This window comes from Symphalangus syndactylus, chromosome 1 (assembly GCF_028878055.3).
Source record: "Symphalangus syndactylus isolate Jambi chromosome 1, NHGRI_mSymSyn1-v2.1_pri, whole genome shotgun sequence".
NCBI classification, from domain to species: Eukaryota; Metazoa; Chordata; class Mammalia; order Primates; family Hylobatidae; genus Symphalangus; species Symphalangus syndactylus.
Genome location: NC_072423.2, coordinates 106,886,433 through 106,899,817, shown reverse-complemented (window position 1 = coordinate 106,899,817; position 13,385 = coordinate 106,886,433).

Genomic DNA, 13,385 nt, shown 5'->3' with positions numbered 1-13,385 from the left:
AGGTAAAGAAAGAAAGACTGTTGGTAAAAGTAACACTAGTTTCACTAGCAAGTTCTCATATTTCAGTGGCTTAACACAACAGAAGTTTAATTCTGTTCTCCTCTCACGTGCTGGTCTGTCAGGTTTTTCACACTCTGATTCTGAGACACGGGTTTCTTCTGTCTTGTGCCTCGGCCAAAGTCTCCATAATATTTCACTTTCCAGGCCATAGATGGGGAAAAAGAGGGAAACATAACCTTTAGGAGGTTTTGGGAGGCCATACATAGAAGTGATACACATCACTTCTGCTTACCTTCTACTGGGCAGAACCCAGTCACAGGGCTACTTGTGACTTAACTGCAAGGGAAACTGGGAAATGCAGTCCAGCTGAGTGTTCAGGAAAACAAAAACAAAAACACAATCTATGAGAAAGGAACACAATCAGCCAGGTACAGTGGCTCATGCCTGTAATCTCAGCAATTTGGGAGGCTGAGAAGGGCAGATCACCTGATGTTGGAAGTTCAAGACCAGCCTGGCTAACATGGTCAAACCCTGTCTCTATTAAAAATACAGAATTAGCTGGGCATGGTGGCATGCGCCTATAATCCCAGCTACTCAGGAGGCTGAGGCAGGAGAATCACTTGAAACTGGGAGGCTGAAGTTGCAGTGAGCAGGGATTGAGCAACTGCACAGAGTGAGACTCTGTGTCAAAAAAAATGAATAAATAAAATTAAAAAAAGAAAAAGAAAGGAACACAATTAAAGAAATTCCATTCCCCTGGTGCATTTGCTGGCAAAGAAAATATTTTTCTAAATCAAAATGTATTACTAAGACAATAAGTGAGAATAGCTGCAGATTACATTGCACAAGTGTGTTAACACTATTTAAAACTTAAAAAAAGGCCAGGTACAGTGGCTCATGCCTGTAATCCCAGCACTTTGGGAAGCCAAGGCAAGTGGATCACTTGAGGCCAGGAGTTCGAGTCCAGCCTGGCCAACATAGTGAAATCCCGTCTCCACTAAAAAAAACAAAAATTCGCTGGGCATGGTGGCGCAAACCTGTAATCCCAGGGCTGCAGTGAGCTGAGATTACTCCACTGCATTCTGTCCTGGGTGACAGAGTAAGACTCTGTCTCAAAAACAAACAAACAAAATACTTAAAAGAAATCTGTATGGAACTGACATAGACATACACAAATGGCAATTTCACGTAGTTTGACTTAACAATTTGACATAAAATCTAGGAAATGGTGAAGCTGAAAACACACTGCGAACATCTCCTATTGAACTTCTGGGTTCTTTATTTTGGAAAAACTTTCTGAGGTCTAATTTACATATGAGAAAATCCTGGCATTTTAGGTGTATAGTTTGATAGGTTTTGACAATCTTACTCAAACTTTGATAGGGAAAATGAACAGGGAAGAAAGTCTGTACTACCACTATACAAAAGGGGTTGTTGAAGGAATGCCTGGAAACATCTCTAAAACAATTTCTCTTTCTTTGAGCTAATTAACAGTGAAAAAAGAATTTTGTCCAAGTCAGATTATTGCTTCAGTTTGCTTAACCAGGACAGATGTGACTTCAGCCTTTGAATAGAATGAATATACATAACGGGTTTCTGATAAACCACATTTGCAATGGTCAACAGTCTGGGCTTTGGCATCATGTTGATCTGGGTTGGGTTCTTTCTCTGTCACTTGGGCATTCTGAGGTTCAGTTTTCTCGTCTGCAAAGTGGGACTGGTAGCATGCTAGCACTTGACAAGGTTCACATAAAGATTAAAAGAGATAGTACATGAAAACAGTACAATGACTAGCTCATAGTAAGTGTTCAGTGCACATTAGCTGCTGTTATTATTTTCACCCATTAGAAAAATAGCCATTCTTTGAGAAACTCTTGTTTTGTACAGTATATGCCACTGAAAGGCTCCTGAAGACATCATGCTCATCTTGACTTCCTCATTTTTTTGTTCATCATCCCATTATTTTTTATAACATATTTTGAATTCCCTGTGAAAGCAAGAACCATAGTAACAAGCTTTCAGCGTCATTTTGCTTTTGAGATAATCATTAATGGAGTTATTTTGATACTTTTTTTTTTAAACAAGACAGCCTTGAGCTGTAACTACAAATGCCTTTTCAAAATCCCCTGATTTATTTTTCTGTTCATCTGAACTCTTGTATCTTCATGTTCAGATGTTCTTGATGAATGGATAATGTTGTCTTTAGATGTTTTCAACCATCCTGGGCACATTAAAACCCACCCGATGGCTCTCATCAAGTGGAAAAGAAGATGGGGAAATCCGAGCAAAAAGATATTGCAGACTCGTCTTCCTGAGACACGTGTACCTGCTAAGGGAGTACCATTAAGGAAATCTACAAAGTCAGCCTCTGATTATCAAGGTTCTTCCTTAAGGAGAAAAGGAAAAAAGCAAAAGCAAAATAACACATTTACTTCAAAGAACTCCTGTCTGATTGAGCGAAGGAAAAGTAGCCTCATTGCTTTGATCCTTTCACTGAGCAAAACAACATGAAAAGCGAAAACAAGGCTCAAAATATGGGCTTTTGTTGAGCGCATCATTAGGAGTGTTTACTGGCCGCTGCAAACACACATCCCAGCTCCAGAGCACACAGTAAGGTTTGCTCAATGACAGCATGAGAGCAAGCCTCACTAGCTTCCCCAGGGAAGGCAGGGCGGTTGATTCTGAGTCTCAGTCCTTTCCAAGAGAGGGAGGAGGGACCTTAAGTTTCAAACCTTCTTGGCTCCTGGTGAGTTCAGGCTTTAGAAATACACCTGGATTTTTATTTAAGGCCTAGGTTTGTTTACCCTTGATAAACACTGTCCAATTCTTTTCTTCCCTTTGAAGAGAAAAGCTCTTGAATAAGCTGATGAAAAAGGCTTTTTGCATATCAGCTTTTTCAAAACAATGCTGTAATAAGTGCAAACAAATCAGGATACGATGAATTATATTTCCTCTTTAAAACACAGAGTTTAATGAATTTAAGATGATGGGGAAGTGTTTTTGTGAAAGTGCTCTTCAAATCCAGAATACTGGGAGGTAGTTAGTACACTAAAAGTATAGACTGAATTTGCCTTCCTATACTTCAGGACAGTATTTCTCAACTGGTGTGTGTGGCCTCAGTCCTTCAGAGGTGACCTGTCACATTTTGATGAATGCATAAAATTAATTTATTTTACAGTGAGGAAACTCCCAACATAGCACTGAGCAGACAGAATGTGACGCTGAGTGGCACTGTCACCATCTGCTACAAGGAGGTAAAAGGCATAATTTAATAGTAAGCTGTCACCAAAGAAAGATTTCATAATTTGGGAAATGTGCGAACACTTTGCTTCGTGAGCACATAAGAGAGTGTGGCCAGGTAGGAAGCAGGCTCATACAGCAGCTCTGCTGGGAACTCCACGAAGGTGGAAGCCCAGGGTTTCTCCTAGCACTTGGAGCCCATTGCCCCACATGGGGCTAGACAACAACAAATCGTTGTTTCATAAATGAATGAATGAATGAATGAACCTGTCACATACTGGCAAAGGGTGACCAAGGGGCTAGACTCTGGATGAAATCTGTCAAACTAGACCAGAAAATCAAAGGCTAAGAACCTTTGTTTTGAACGGGAGAAAACCCTGTCTTTTCGACAGTCTTTTCTTAAGTTGTATGTATTTTCTTGCTTTGCCTCCCATCCTGGCCTGGAAGCTCACTGAGGGCAGAGTGCTTGTCTTAACTCTTCTCTTTTTTTGAGATAGAGTCTTGCTCTGTTGCCCAGGGTGGAGTGCAGTGGTGCAATCTCGGCTCACTGCAACCTCTGCCTCCCGGGTTGAAGCGATTCTCCTGCCTCAGCCTCCCATGTAGCTGGGATTACAGACATGTGCCATCATGCCCAGCTAATTTTTGTATTGTAGCAGAGACAAGGTTTCACCATGTTGGTCAGGCTGCTCTCGAACTCTTGACCTCAGGTGATCCACCCGCCTTGGCCTCAAAAACTGCTGGGATTACAGGCATGAGACACTGCGCCCAGCTACTTGTCTTAACTCTTTTCGTCTTTTCTCTTCTTTTAGAGGGCCTTGTGCATGGCATGAGATGCTAAATGATGCTGAACCCATGAAAGAATCCAGACTGTCATCTTCATCACCATCATTATCACCATCATATTCACCCTTGTTATCATTTTTCTCATTTTCCTTCATCATCAACCTTCATTATCTTCGTCATCTTTTTCTTCCCCTTTGTTGTTTTCATTTTCCCTCAGGATAGTGTTGTGCTGATTTCTAAGTGCTTTCACGGGTATGATTCTGTGGCGGTGTACACTTGTGCTCTCCGGCTGACCCGGTTAGGATTTTCCTTGTGGTCAGCATCAGCATCAGCCCCTCTTCTTGGGCACCTGCTACTGGTTCTGCTTGTTCTCCTGATTCTCCAGGCACATCTTTAGGAATAGACGGCTTTAGGTGCAGTGAGGAAACATAAGCTAGTATTTATTATAGTAAAAGAGAAATTTGTTAAATCACTATGGAAAAAATCAATAATTCAAACAAAGAAAAAGGGACTAAAAGCAAAGTTGCATTGCTTTCAGTAATGTAAAGTACTCTGCTTTGACCCTGTTTTGGCCAGTGTTCTTAGTGAAGAATGTGCCAGTTCTTAAATATCACATGACTTCCTTATTAGTCTTAACAAAATAACAAAGAACTGTGCATATGAGAACGGTTAGAGCTGCCTTTTCATCCTAGTGATATCAATACAAATAAAGAGATATTTTGCTGCAACAGGTCCTGGCTTCAAAAAGAGCCATAAATGCCTGTTTGTTTGTTTTTTTTCGAATCATTTCTGACTCTTGCTTTTCAGAGCATTTGATCTCTCTTCTTTCTCTCTCTGGCATCCTCTGTCACAAGCATGAAGTGGAGATTCGTGGAGCCCTCGAGCCAGTTCTTTGGTTTTCAGGTAACTCTTTTAGATAAACTTGAATGAATAAATTCATATAACTTGACAATTTACTCATTTAAAGAGACAGAGCTAATTTGAGACTTGTCTGAAATGAACAATGTTTGGGGCCTTTTAAAAGAAAAATCATCCCAGAACCACACCCTACCACCACCACCATGTGGACTTCTGCTATTTGAATTATGATATTACTTAAATGCATATTGCAGAAAAGTGGATATAAACTTCTTATGTTTGTAGTTCTTATAAAACCATAAAACAGAAAACTAATTTATAGGTTAAAGTCAAACAATAAAACAAGCGCAATTAAAGTTAACTGCATTAACTTTAGAAAGATACGGCTTGCGAAAAATACGGTTTTTTGGAAGTCAACCACTGCTTGAAACAAGATGCTGGCCATCTTAGCTTTTTGTGAACTCCTTTGGTACAAATGCAGTATGTTAGAGTTATGGCCAACTCAGTTCTTCACTCACTAGCCTTTGACAAAGTAGTACCATTGGCACCAACATAAAGTAAACACAAATGCAAACTTGGGCTTTGCCTTGTGTAGGTTGGCCATCCAGGTGGTACAGAATATGCTTACATCAATTTATTTTATCATCAACATGAAAACGTCAAATTAAAAACTCTCCTTAGAGAGCTCACAGGTACCTGTAAACTCATCCAAGTAACATAGTAAATATGGATTTAGAGTTAAACCATTGAACTCAAGCTTATAATGAAAATGTTTTGATTATAACACAGTGACCTTTACATGTTGTAAGGATGATTTTGTACTTTTTTCTAAGGAGTCCATTTAACTTAGTTATAATTTACCAAATGAAATGGGTGTTTCAACAGGAATATAAAAGGCTTTGAAGGAATTAAAAATCTCTTTTCCCTTTTTTTCTTCTATACAATCAGTATGGCCTTAGTTACACTGCAGTAACAAATAACCCTCGAATCCTAGTGTCTTAACCTAACAAAAGTATATTTCTCCACTGCTGGTTGGGATGGGGCCTCTGCTCCTGTGGTCACCTGAGGACTGACTCAAGCTGATGGAAGCCTTGACATGTGCTCCCACCATCTCCCTGGCAAGTGAAGAAGGTGTGATGACTCACGGCTTGGCTCTCTGAAGTTCAACCTTCTATACACAAACCATCGGTCACAGACAGTTATATGGCCACCCTAATTTCAAAAGAGAGAAGTACAATTCCACCATGTGCTCACAGAGGGGAGAACTGTAAGTATTTGTGAATAGCCCAAGTGCCCACCAGCCCTTCCTTAATCCTCCCTCACTTGGTACAATAGCAGGACTCTCAGGGAAAGGTACTGCCTCTGATGTCTCTGTTGGGTTGTCTGCCTGCCTTATCTCTCTAAAAATACTCCTGCCATCTTAGACAGCAAATGGGTAATACAAAATAAGAAGTTATATTTATTACTTTTAGAAAACAAAAGGAAGAAGTATGTAGTTGAGCAAAGGTTGAATAAAAATCGCAAATTTTGTGTTTAGAGGTCATTAATAAAAATAATATCATCTTCCTTCCTGGAGTAAAACTCATCTGAAACGGCTCTGATAGCAAAAAGGTTAGCTTTGGAATTTGAATCCCATGGGGGATATTGGTTGGCAAACAGGGCCCCCAAAGCTTTTAGGGGTATTTGGTAATTATTACTCTTTTGGTGACTGTAGTTATTGAGGAAAAAAACCTATGAGTATCTTGTATTTTCACTTCTATATTTTAAGTGGCAGTGGGATCAAGGATAATTGTGCATGTAGTTTGTATTTAAATAAGGCATGTGAGTGGAAATATCACTGAATTTACCTCTCAGAAATCAGTCCTCAATCGTGATGTTGAAATGTGCATTAAAAGTACCTCATGCTATGATAATTAAATGTTATGTTTTCCAGAGATGCTAAATGACATCTCTTGAGGGTCTCAATATTTGCAAGTACCTCTATTTTATATGACAGAACTTTAAAAAATGAGCAATAGTAACTTTTATAAATTGAGGATTTAAAATGAAAATTAGACATACCCATTCTCTCAAGATATTTTATTCTACTATATGACCAATGATAAATCTTTAAGTCTCTGGATATAGTACATAAAAACTGGAAATGTTTTCCTTTCACCAATAGATTGCACCAAATATGCTACTTTTTCGCTTTCACTTGGCCATTATGTTTTTAAAAAGTCAAAGTGACTTCTTTTGTGATAGGTAGTATAAATTTAGATAGAAAACAATTATTGTCTTTGATGTCTATTAAAAAAGTAAAGCATGTTCACTGTAGGAAAATCAGGCAGTACTGAAGAATATAAAGAACCAAACCAAATAAAGCAGAGGTTAAAAAATAATAACTAGTAATAATCTTACTACCTAAGAGCAATCACTTAACGTAGTGTTTTTCTTACCAGTCTTTTAAAAAATGTGTGTGTGTGTGTGTGTACAGTTGGGATCATATGTAGGGAATTTCATTTTCTACATTTTTCATTTAACATTAGAATGTTTTGGGTGGTGGTGGTGATGAGGTATGCACCAGGCCCTGTTTTATAACCTTTTTCTTAGAATTATGCAACTTCTTCCCAAATTTCAGAAGACTGTTCTTCTTGGGATAAAAGCAATAACAACCCTTACCCACAAGGACGTGCCCCATGGGGTGCTATTGGAAGCAAGTATCATAAATCCTGACTCAAATTAAACAATAAGGAAATTTATTATTCCACGTTATTAGGCATCCAGAGGTAATTCAGGCTTCAGCGGTTGCTTGATATAGTGGCACAATATCTTCAAGGACCAAGGTTCTTCCCATATTGCCTCTCTGCTGTCCACCCAATTGGCTTTGTCCCTGGGTTGATGGCAGCAATTAGGCCAATGGGCTTCCTTATGGATGCCTAGAGGGAAACAGAAAGATACCTCCCTCAAGTACAGCATGAAAGTCCTCCTGTCACTTGGGGGTCCCATTGGTCCAGTTTAGGTTACATTCCTGCCTGGGCACCATTAGCAGTTGTCTTGTGCAGTGCTTAAACCTGGGATCCAGAAGGACTGGCCTCAATCTATTGGAACCCTCCCTGGAGCTGAGGGTGGTGCCATCTTTTCCTGCATCACAAAGCTGTATGGGGAAGGGCTGACTACCTCCACAAAGTTGGAATTCTTTTGGTGGGAATGGATGTGATGCTGAATGGGTATCCAACATCATCCAGTAAAAGGGCCCCTTACGATGTCTCTCTTGCCTACCCTCTCCACTTCTCCAGTCTCACCTTGCACTGTGGTCCCCCACCTCTTTGGCTCCAGCTTCTACAGGTCATGTTCTCAACCGCTGGGCCTCTTGTCCATGCTGCTCCCTCTTCCTGGGATGCTCTTGCCTCCTCTCCTCTCATTTCCTAGTTAATTCCTACCCATCTTTCAAATGTCAGCTGAGCTCCTCTGTCCACTGATGAGGTCAAATCTCTTATTATTCCTCTTCCTTTCTGGCACTTGGTAGTTCAGTCTTAATACTTAATACTTAATTGTGTCTTTCTTGACTAAGGTTTCTTTGTTTTCCACTAATTCTAGCCTCCCGTAGGGTGGAAATTACCTCACCATTTTATTTCCTGTGCCTAACACAGTGCCTGAAATACGTAAGGTGCACAACAAATAACTTGTGAATAAAATATGACTGAAATTAATTTTAAGCAGAAGTTAGCCACCAGCATATAAAGATGAAATTTAATGTTCAAAATCTAAATTTAGTATTTACCCTTGTTTATTTCAAGTATTATCCTATAGGGGAACAGGGATGGCATTTCAAAGCTGACTCTACTAGGGAGGCCCTGAGAATGTGGAGGCCAGGGGAGAAGAGTATGTGGTAATTGTAAGTTTGCCATACCATGTGGTTAAGTGGTAACTTACCGCCCTATTGTGCCAGATCTCATGGGATTTTGATTGCTTGTTTATAGGGACAAATAATAGCCTGGTGCCCCCCCTTTTTCTTATTTTGTCACCTTAAGAAGGTGAATCCCCTTTTTATCAGTGAGAAAAGGATAATTTTGGATGCGAATTATGATGAGAAATGAGAATACAGTCAAGGTGTGAAGTTTCTCCTGGGTAATATTTTTGTTTCATTTAATGAGAAAATAGAGACATTCTGTTAAGAAATCAAATAGTTTATATATTTTAAACTTTCCATATTTTGAAGATTTATTGAAGAATATTATTAAAAATGCTAATAACTCATGAGGCTTCACAGAATTGATATTAAACTTCTACCTATAAGGATACTAATACAGGCCAGGCACAGTGGCTCACGCCTTTAATCCCAGCACTGTGGGAGGCTGAGGTAGGCAGATCACTTAAGGTAAGGAGTTCGAGACCAGCCTGGCCAACATGGTGAAACCTCATCTCTACTAAAAATACAAAAATTAGCCAGATGTGGTGGCACGTGCCTGTAATCCCAGATACTTAGGAGACTGAGGCAGGAGAATCACTTGAACCTGGGAGGCAGAGGTTGCAGTGAGCTGATTGCGCCACTGCACTCCAGCCTGTGTGACAAGACTCCATCTCAAAAAAAAAAAAAAAAAAAGATACTAATACAAATGGTCATGGAGGGGGAATATAGAGAAGATCAATTTTGTACAGAAAAACCGTTGGTTAGTATTTTCTTTTTTTTTCTTTTGGATTTCTTTTTATTATTATTATTATACTTAAAGTTCTAGGGTACATGTGCACAATGTGCAGGTTTGTTACATATGTATACATGTGCCATGTTGGTGTGCTGCACCCTTTAACTTGTCATTTACAATAGGTATATATTTTCCTATAACCTTAAGTCTAACGATGTAGGAAACAGTCTTTGTTTATATTATGTTAATGTCTGCCTACTATCTCATTGTCTGAGCATGCTGTGTCTAACCTGAAATTGACATTTCATTCTCCCCACCTCTTGCTACTATGAATAATGCTTAGGTGACCATCTCACACATAAATCTTGGCATAAATCCTCATTCCAGGTTATGTCCTCCAGACAGATTTCCAGAAATAGAATTACTGGGATGTCCACTTTTAACGTCCAGCTTCAAAAGCCTTCTATGCATTCAGTATTTGAAAAATGTGTTGGCTTACCGTGATTCTGAAATTGGGGAAGACTAGGCAGAGGAAATGAGGTGTCCAGCCCAGGGCATTGCACTGGCTCGCCCGCGATAAGGGGCACTCTGCAGGTGTGCCAGGGATGCGGGCATTGTGATCTGCCCAGACATGCAGATTGTCAGAGAGATGGCTGTATTCTTGGGCAAGTTTCTTGCTCAGACCCCAGAGTGTGAGAACTCTGAGGGGAACCCAGGTGAAGTCCATGTCAGCAGCTCACCTTTAAATATTAGACTTGGAATGTGATCAATCAGCAAGCCACAAGGGAGGAAGTATAAATAAAACATGTGCCTTGCAAAGAGGGCAAAGCTGCAATTTGCCAAGTGCACTATAATTGCTTCTGGTTAATTATCTCAGTGGTGAGCTGGGAGCACCAAAGGCAAACACTTACATCCACATTGTGGATAAAAATAATGCCACTTCTTGGATGATCCTAATTTCGGCTGTCAAGATGTAGACAGTGCACATCCAGTTCCTTTGGATAGTAAGAGATGGATAATGACTTCAGATAGCTCCAGTTTTAGGATCATCAACTTTATCATCATTATAATTACTTATAATAATAAAGTAATATAATTATTAATAATAACCACTAATAATTACAATAATACTTACTGAATGCAGTCATTGGGCTAAGCACCTCCCATGCATTAGCACACTGGATGCCCACAATGACCCTAAGAGGCAGTATTACTTTCGTGATTTTCTTTTTTTTGTGTGTGTTTTGTTGAGATGGAGTCTCACTCTGTCACCCAGACTGGAGTGCAGTGGTGTGATCTTGGCTCACTGCAACTTCCACCTTCTGAGTTCAAGCAATTCTCCTGCCTCAGCCTCCTGAGTGGCTGGGATTACAGGAGTCTGTGCCACCATACCCAGCTAATTTTTGTATTTTTAGTAGAGATGGAGTTTCACCATGTTGGCCAGGCTGGTCTCGAACTCCTGACCTCAAGTGATCTGCTCACTTCGACCTCCCAAAGTGCTGGGATTACAGCTGTGAGCCACTGTGCCCGGCTGTACTTTCATGATTTTCAGATTTGGGAACTGAAGCTTAGAGAGATTAAGTGACTTGTCCAAGGTCACACAGCTGATACAGATTCCCAGTTGTTATGTTAGGATCCAGAGATTTCTCTTAGCCACTGTAGCAGACACTGCTGGTGCCCCATCTAGATAGCAGATCTAGGAAGGACCCCTTTTACCATTCAGTGTGCCCATCCCCCAACTGCTAGAGGTGTTGCTGTTAATAGCTCACACCTGAAACCTTTTCTGTTGCCCTTCAGAGATTAGAGCAACTTTACCTGGAAGTGCCTAGGGGTAACTGTCAACCTCTATCCTGGAGCAGCACATAGCTAATAAACAGATGGTGCAGAAGCATAAAAGCCCAGCTCCCTTGTTTAAGGTGGCTCAAGTTCTGTGATACAGTGTGGTTCTAGAGCTCCCTGCAGGATCACACTGTGGCCTCATGTCACCTAAACTACATCCTTGCCTAATTTCTTTTTCCCTAACCTACTTTCCCCCTCCCATGCCATTTCCCCTGAGATAACTCCCTTAGTAAGTGACAAATCCCCTCTCCTGCTCTACTTCTAGGGAGCCTGACTGAAGATAACCACTATGCCAAGTTAATTTCTGGTATGTTGTCTGATTTGCTGAAGGAATCCTTCCCACTGAAGCAGTGTTGCCTTGCCTTGTCTCTATGACTTTGGATACACTTTAGAGCCTTATGTGCCTTCTCTGCAAGATGAGAGAGCTAGATTGGATGGTCTTTAGGCTTCTAGTCCTGGAAGCTGCTGAAGTTTCCACTCTCTAAAATCCATAGTTTTGTGGCTGTGCCAAAAAAGGGACATTTGGCTTGGTAGTGTGCCTCTGGTAGGAAGGCCCCCAGAGAGTGTGAACTTACTTTTCTCCTCTCTCTCCATCCCTGCTACAGGGGATTCCTGAAGGGACTGGAGTCTACTGGAGCTTGTGTTTATGACTGTATGTGACTCAATTGGCTGGAATATTCCATTAATTCTGAAATGTCTTTAGGAGAAAATGGCATTCCTAAGGTTAGGCAGTGAGGGCAGCATCCTCCAGTGCAGGAAAGTTACTGTTTGGGATGGGGTAGGGGTAGGCATTCCATGTCTAGAACAGTTCAGATGAGTGGAGCTAATGGATCTTCAGATTTATTAAGGGGGAGATCACTGGTGACTTTGACAAGAGTGGATTCAATGGAATTCACTCTGACTGGAATGCATTAAATACAGAATAATGGCAGTGAGGTCTCACAGTTGGCAGCAGTCCTGGAGACTTTCTGACCATGGTGACTCTCTGATCATGGTAGTGGTTGCATGGCTTTGAGGTCAACAGTTATAATGCAAGTTTCCAGATCAGGCAGTGCTTCCTTATCATAGGAGAGGCAGCAGTCTTTTGGTGGTCCATTTCTGCCATTCTAGAAAACTTAAGGTAGAGTCATTTTCTTCAAGTCTCTGATAATTCTGGAAGCTACCTATCTATTACTCTGAAATAAGCCCCTTCTGCTTAAAGTTGTTAGAGTATATCCTATATTTTACAACTGAACTCTTATGGGCCTACTTTAGATAGTAGAATTGAAGATGCTCTATAAACACAAAACAGTACCCTCAGCATAAGCCTCTGGTTGACTAGGCCAGGCATGGTGGCTCACGCCTGTAATCCCAGCACTTTGGGAGGCCAAGGCAGGCGGATCACAAGGTCAAGAGATTGAGACCATCTTGGCCAACATGGTGAAACTCCGTCACTACTAAAGATACAAAAATTAGCTGGGCATGGTGGTACGTGCCTGTAGTCCCAGCTACTTGGGAGGCTGAGGTAGGAGAATCACTTGAACCCGGGAGAGGGAGGTTGCAGTGAGCCGAGATCGCACCACTGCACTCCAGCCTGGCGACAGAGAGAGACTCCATCTCAAAAAAAAAAAAAAAAAAAAAAGAATATTCCAAGAGCAGCTCTTCTTAAGTACCCACTGTGTGTGTACCAGGCATTGTCTCAAGTCCTCAAATACAGAGTAGCCATGATTGTCCCCACTGCATAGACAAGGAAATTACAGCACAGAGAAGCTGTTTCTTTTTTTAAGGTCACTCACCTGGAAAGCAGCAGAACCAGGTCTTGAACCAGGTCTGTTAGATGGCCAGTCCACCGTGCTGCCTCATTGGGTAGGGACTGCTCTATCCAGGACACAAAATCTGAACAAGTTCCTAATTTCAGAAAAGTGGTTTTTGTGTGTGTGTGTGTGTGTGTGCTAAGAAATATCTCTGGGGATAGTTCTCCCTTTTAAAATTTTAGTAAAATTGGGGTAACTTTAGTATATGGAAGGTTAGACATGCTTCTGTTTTGACCATCATATCAAA